This window comes from Xyrauchen texanus, chromosome 26 (assembly GCF_025860055.1).
Source record: "Xyrauchen texanus isolate HMW12.3.18 chromosome 26, RBS_HiC_50CHRs, whole genome shotgun sequence".
In the NCBI taxonomy this organism is placed as follows: Eukaryota; Metazoa; Chordata; class Actinopteri; order Cypriniformes; family Catostomidae; genus Xyrauchen; species Xyrauchen texanus.
The window spans coordinates 1,331,317-1,338,901 of NC_068301.1; the positions used below are offsets into that span (position 1 = coordinate 1,331,317).

Sequence of the window (7,585 nt, forward strand, 5' to 3'; positions counted from 1 at the left end):
TATTAGAGAATGCAGCGATAAAGCAAGAAAGTGATGAAACATCCTGATGATCAGGACAAAGAATCATTTTTAATGAGATCAAATATTTCATAAACAAACAATTAAAGGGCAGAAGGTAGAACTTCATGAATGACCGATCTTTCTTATTTCTGTGAGCACAGATTCAGTGTGGACCTGCTGATGTCACATGACGCTCTCACTAGGATATGACAGGAAGACCAGAATAATTACTTCTAATCGCACTTAGTAAAGAGCTTCAGTCCTTCTTTTTTTATCCAAGTCTTCTTCAGCTCATCCTGTAGCTTCTTCAGACTCTCTGTCGGAATCGTTTTCTTCGTGTCTTTCAAATCTTCATCTACATTTGGGGCCCAGTGTGCTTTGGAGAACCAGGATTTATTCTCACTGTTGTAGCAGCAGAACGCCGTCCACATCGTCTTGGGAATATTCACTCTGTTATTTAATGTTTTATCTCCAGGTACGGCACCCGTCAGCACATACGCCGAGACTTTATTATTATTGTCGCGGCAGTTGGTTTCCATCAGCCCCATTGTACATCCTTCCATACGATTCCAGCTGCCGCCATTAAATCTCACTTTCTGTGGCACAGCGTTGGTGAGGGTGAATGTAGATCTGGCTGTGGGAAGATCCTTTGCGTGACAGACGGGAAATAAATGACCGCGGTTCACATTCGGTTTGTTATTACTGTAATCAGCATTAGTGGCCTGCTCATCGTCTTTAAGCTATAAAGGGAAGAAATGTATAAAAGAGAATCAGGATGTCAGTAAACACTGAACAATAGTTACTATTTCGTGAAAAGTAAAAGAAAATATAGTAAAAATATAATTTGTATTTAATGGTGACTTTATTGATTGTCACATGGATATTTGACGGTGCACCTCCACAATGTGAGTAAATCACTCGCACATGTGACCAAATTCAAGTTCAGCAGCGAGATCTTTTTTCACTGTGTGTTTGTACGATTAATAAACGTGTCATTCACATTATTCTGCACTTTAAGTGTTTATTAAATATTATAGCTCATTAATAATGCACAGATTCAACATCATATTTATTGATGGAAAACATCAAAACAACATCAACACAAATAAAACTAATGCTGAATAAATAATGCTGGTTATTATGTATCCCACAATGCTTGGTTGAGTCTGACGGGTCGTGTTGTTGGGTTATTTTCAGTGTTCGGTAGTTTTTAACCAAATTCTGCTGGATTAGTCGCTCAGTCTGACCATTCTCTGTTGATCTCTCATCAACAACTGTGTTTCACAACATCCTTTATTGTTTAACTGCTCCTCACTGGATGTGTAACATCAACTACATCAGAACTAGCTGCTCACTGGACTGTGTTTCATACATCAGCTGGACACAATGGACCCTATTCACTGGATGTGTTTCATGACACAGAACTGCCCCATCACTGGATGTGTTTCATACCACAGATACATGCCCCTCACTGGATAGTGTTTCATGCACAGAACTGTCCCTCACTGGATGTGTTTCATACACAGAACTGCCCCTCACTGGATGTGTTTCATGCACAGAACTGCCCCTCACTGGATGTGTTTCATACACAGAACTGCCCCTCACTGGATGAGTTTCATACACAGAACTGCCCCTCACTGGATGTGTTTCATACACAGAACTGACCCTCACTGGATGTGTTTCATACACAGAACTGCCCCTCACTGGATGTGTTTCATACACAGAACTGCCCCTCACTGGATGTGTTTCATACACAGAACTGCCCCTCACTGGATGAGTTTCATACACAGAACTGCCCCTCACTGGATGAGTTTCATACACAGAACTGACCCTCACTGGATGTGTTTCATACACAGAACTGCCCCTCACTGGATGTGTTTCATACACAGAACTGCCCCTCACTGGATGTGTTTCATACACAGAACTGCCCCTCACTGGATGTGTTTCATACACAGAACTGCCCCTCACTGGATGAGTTTCATACACAGAACTGCCCCTCACTGGATGTGTTTCATACACAGAACTGCCCCTCACTGGATGTGTTTCATACACAGAACTGACCCTCACTGGATGTGTTTCACACACAGAACTGCCCCTCACTGGATGAGTTTCATACACAGAACTGCCCCTCACTGGATGTGTTTCATACACAGAACTGCCCCTCACTGGATGTGTTTCATACACAGAACTGACCCTCACTGGATGTGTTTCATACACAGAACTGCCCCTCACTGGATGTGTTTCATACACAGAACTGCCCCTCACTGGATGCGTTTCACACACAGAACTGCCCCTCACTGGATGTGTTTCATACACAGAACTGCCCCTCACTGGATGCGTTTCATACACAGAACTGCCCCTCACTGGATGTGTTTCATACACAGAACTGCCCCTCACTGGATGTGTTTCACACACAGAACTGCCCCTCACTGGATGTGTTTCACACACAGAACTGCCCCTCACTGGATGTGTTTCATACACAGAACTGCCCCTCACTGGATGTGTTTCATACACAGAACTGCCCCTCACTGGATGTGTTTCACACACAGAACTGCCCCTCACTGGATGTGTTTCATACACAGAACTGCCCCTCACTGGATGTGTTTCATACACAGAACTGCCCCTCACTGGATGTGTTTCATACACAGAACTGCCCCTCACTGGATGTGTTTCATACACAGAACTGCCCCTCACTGGATGTGTTTCATACACAGAACTGCCCCTCACTGGATGTGTTTCATACACAGAACTGCCCCTCACTGGATGTGTTTCATACACAGAACTGCCCCTCACTGGATGTGTTTCATACACAGAACTGCCCCTCACTGGATGTGTTTCATACACAGAACTGCCCCTCACTGGATGTGTTTCATACACAGAACTGCCCCTCACTGGATGTGTTTCATACACAGAACTGCCCCTCACTGGATGTGTTTCATACACAGAACTGCCCCTCACTGGATGTGTTTCATACACAGAACTGCCCCTCACTGGATGTGTTTCATACACAGAACTGCCCCTCACTGGATGTGTTTCATACACAGAACTGCCCCTCACTGGATGTGTTTCATACACAGAACTGCCCCTCACTGGATGTGTTTCATACACAGAACTGCCCCTCACTGGATGTGTTTCATACACAGAACTGCCCCTCACTGGATGTGTTTCATACACAGAACTGCCCCTCACTGGATGTGTTTCATACACAGAACTGCCCCTCACTGGATGTGTTTCATACACAGAACTGCCCCTCACTGGATGTGTGTCATACACAGAACTGCCCCTCACTGGATGTGTTTCATACACAGAACTGCCCCTCACTGGATGTGTTTCATACACAGAACTGCCCCTCACTGGATGTGTGTCATACACAGAAATGCCCCTCACTGGATGCGTTTCATACACAGAACTGCCCCTCACTGTTTTGTGTTTCATACTGAGTCAGTCTAGAAATACTCAAACCAGCCCGTCTGACACAACAATCATGCCACGCACCAACAATCATGCCATGTCAAAACAATCTTGCCACAGCAAAACAATCATGCCACGCTCCAACAATCATGCCACACTCCAACAATAATGCCATTGTCCAACAATCATGCCACGGTCCAACAATAATGCCATGCTCCAAATCACTGAGATCACATTTTTCTCTATTCTGATGGTTGATGTGAACATTAACTGAAGCTCCTGACCTGTATCTGCATGATTTTAAACACTGCTGGCACATGATTGGCTGATTAGATGATCGCATGAATAAGTAGGTGTACAGGTGTTGCTAAATGTGCTCAGTGAGTGTATGTTTACTCAGAGAGACACAATCTGAGTTTTCACCCGTCAATCAAGTGAACTGAATGAGGAAATCTGTATCAATACCAGCCCTAAAACAAATGCAATCGAATATGTGCAAATTATCAAGATCACTTTATCAAGTTAAATTATCAAAATGTTTCTGTTAAAAACTTCTGACAAAAAGATTCAAAACCATTATTGAAGTGTTACCTGAGGCTCAGTTGACCATTTTATTTTTAGGTCTTGATCCCATTTGAAGTTTCCTTTTCCACTGTATCTGTAGGCTGAGAACACTGGGATTCTGGATTCTGTGTCATAAATTGTTGCAAAGGTGTACACGTTATTATAAGTTTCACAGATGATTCTGTAGCGATTTTGAATCTACCAGAACACCATGAATCTGTGGAGGCTGCTTGTCTAAGAAGAAGTCGCTGCATTTACTGAAATCATCTACGACATCAGAGACGGCGCATTGAAAGATCAACATCAGGACCGCAGAGAGGATGATCACAACCATCATGAACAGAGTCAACAACCAAATATAAACTATCAGGAGAAGAACTTCCCTTTATATAGGGAAGCCCCCTCTTTACTGTGATTGGTCAGTCTAAATCTGCATAAAAGTGCTGCATATAGCATGTATTACTGCTCGTCTAATTGCATATTAATGTGTTAATCATTTATATATGCACATTTCTAAATGAGCTGACCAAAATAATTGGTGTAGTACAAAAAGATTGAAGTAGAAGTGTGATCAGACTCAAACTAGAGACGAGAGATTGTATTTTTAGACTTTATCAGATGAACTAAAATTCAGACTTTAATTTATCACAGTTTTTCTCGATTGCTTAAATGCATTTCTTGAAATTATGCCTCCTTTTCTCTAAACTCTAAACACAAATCCAGAACTTCTCACTCAATTCAACAAATTAAGTTGATGTCATCTATTTTCAGGTCAAAATGAAAATGAAGCTCTCCACTCAAAACCATTCAATCTTCTTAAAAAGCAAACTTTGCCCTCAAAACACACACTACAACACCGCCTTACACACTGGTGAGATAAACTCAAATACTACAAAAACCAGTAATAAGCGATGCTATTTTTCTGCCCCAGCATCCCGTCTTTGATCTGGGACAGGCCAGAGAATCTAATCAACATCACAGTCTATATTGGCCCTAGCCTGGCCGCGGGGGTAAAATCCTCTTACATGACTGATCCACCCCTGGCACGCATCAACCGAAACGTCTAGGCAGGCTTCTTTCATGGCCTTCACTTCCTCCTCTCCCTATTCCTCTTCTTCATCCTTCACCTCTTCCTCCTCTCCCTACTCCTCCTTCACTTCCTCCTCTCCCTACTCCTCTTCCTCTTCCTTCACCTCTTCCTCCTATCCCTACTCCTCCTTCACTTCCTCCTCTCCCTACTCCTCTTCCTCATCCTTCACCTCTTCCTCCTCTCCCTACTCCTCCTTCACTTCCTCCTCTCCCTACTCCTCTTCCTCTTCCTTCACCTCTTCCTCCTCTCCCTACTCCTCCTTCACTTCCTCCTCTCCCTATTCCTCTTCCTCATCCTTCACCTCTTCCTCCTATCCCTACTCCTCCTTCACTTCCTCCTCTCCCTATTCCTCTTCCTCATCCTTCACCTCTTCCTCCTATCCCTACTCCTCCTTCACTTCCTCCTCTCCTACTCCTCTTCCTCTTCCTTCACCTCTTCCTCCTATCCCTACTCCTCCTTCACTTCCTCCTCTCCCTATTCCTCTTCCTCATCCTTCACCTCTTCCTCCTATCCCTACTCCTCCTTCACTTCCTCCTCTCCCTATTCCTCTTCCTCATCCTTCACCTCTTCCTCCTATCCCTACTCCTCCTTCACTTCCTCCTCTCCCTATTCCTCTTCCTCATCCTTCACCTCTTCCTCCTATCCCTACTCCTCCTTCACTTCCTCCTCTCCCTACTCCTCTTCCTCTTCCTTCACCTCTTCCTCCTATCCCTACTCCTCCTTCACTTCCTCCTCTCCCTATTCCTCTTCCTCATCCTTCACCTCTTCCTCCTATCCCTACTCCTCCTTCACTTCCTCCTCTCCCTACTCCTCTTCCTCATCCTTCACCTCTTCCCATAAAATCTCGATATTAAGAGCATTGCTGTCCAGTGATGGGACGGCCACTTAAAATCTCGATATTATGAGTACTGCTGTCCAGTGACGGGACAGGCGCTTAAAATCTCGATATTATGAGCATTGCTGTCCAGTGACGGGACAGGCGCTTAAAATCTCGATATTATGAGCATTGCTGTCCAGTGACGGGACGGGCGCATAAAATCTTGATATTATGATCACTGCTGTCCAGTGACGGCCACCTCAGCTTTGTTATGTTTTTAATAAAGTCTAATGGCATAGAAACCCAAGAGTCTTTACATTAGAGGCAAAGGTTCCACGACAACACTTTGTCATTCATACCTCACAGATGATAAAATCAAACTTTCTGAAAGTGAAGAAATGTCTTGATATAACATCGATTTTTTTTATTGTATTTGTTTGGATATTTGGTTTGAAAAGAAGTAAAAAAAAGTATAATTTGAGATTTCATTACATTTAAAAATTTTATTTGGTTCAAAGACACATTTTGCTTTGGATGACTAATGGATAATTAATTCTATACAATGTACATTTTTAAGTTGAGAAAAATGTAAGTAATTATTTGTAACAAGTTGACGTAATTTCTTTACTTTAATCCAAAGAAAAAAAAATTTCAGTGTGTGAGCGTTTTTGAAATAAAGGTGCCGCAACCTGGAAAGTGTTGTTGTCATATGCAGTATACAGTAACAGTGGGATTTTTGGTACTTTTTAATGGCTTGTTTTTGCACTTTGGATAGACCTCAGAGACTCTAAAATATCCACACACAAAATATGCTTTATTGGCAATGCACAAATAAAAAAACAGCAGTATTATAGCTTTGAAACAGACTCCAATATGAAACATAGGTTTATATCAGAAGATCAGTTATCTCCTCAAGCGAAAGTGAGGAATGGTCAATAAGCACTAAAGCAAGCCAGCAAGATATCTAACATGAGTAATGGCACATGCTCTCATAGACCATTTCTCATCATAATACCCCAAAATAAAAAAGCACAATGGTGGATGTGCTCTGCTGCTCTTTATATTTTGGGTTTACAGTTATTCTTGAAGATCTGCGTGACTTTTAGTTTCTCGTTATTCAGTGCCAAAATTAACTCCTCCACACTGCCTTGTTCAGTCTTATTAATTTTCTTTTTATCACCGTTGTTTGTGGCCCAGTGCGCTTTGGAGAACCACAAGTTTTGCTTGTTCTTGCAGCAGAATGCTGTCCACATCATCGAGGGAATATTCACTTTACCATTAAATCCACCACCAGGTACAGCACCTGTGATCACATACGCAGAGACTTTATTCTTGACCACACAGTTTGCGTTCATGAGGCCTGTAGCACTCTTCTCAATGTCAGACCAAATGTGTTGGTTAAAGCTCTTATACTGCGGCACAATGTTGGTCAGTGTGAATGTGGATCTGGCCGTCGGTATATTATGTGCATGTAAGACTGGAAATAAATGACCACGGTCAAACTTTTTGCTCTTGTAGTCTTCATCAGAAGCCTGTTTGTCAAGATTCTGCTTCATATTAAATGGTTCATTCATCTCAGATTCAAGCTGGAATGCAAACAGTGGATGGTGGTTTAAACAAAAGTAGGAAGAGAAAGACAGATTAAAAGGAACTGAACACTTAAAAAAAAAATCATTACAATCTTTCGGTTAAAAAGGATGTGA

At 42.5% G+C, this 7,585-nt stretch overlaps 1 pseudogene; it reads right to left on the minus strand.

Moving 5' to 3' along the window:
- Positions 1 to 206: 206 nt before the first annotated feature.
- Positions 207 to 4,309, minus strand: LOC127619439 (endonuclease domain-containing 1 protein-like; annotated as a pseudogene).
- Positions 4,310 to 7,585: the final 3,276 nt, after the last annotated feature.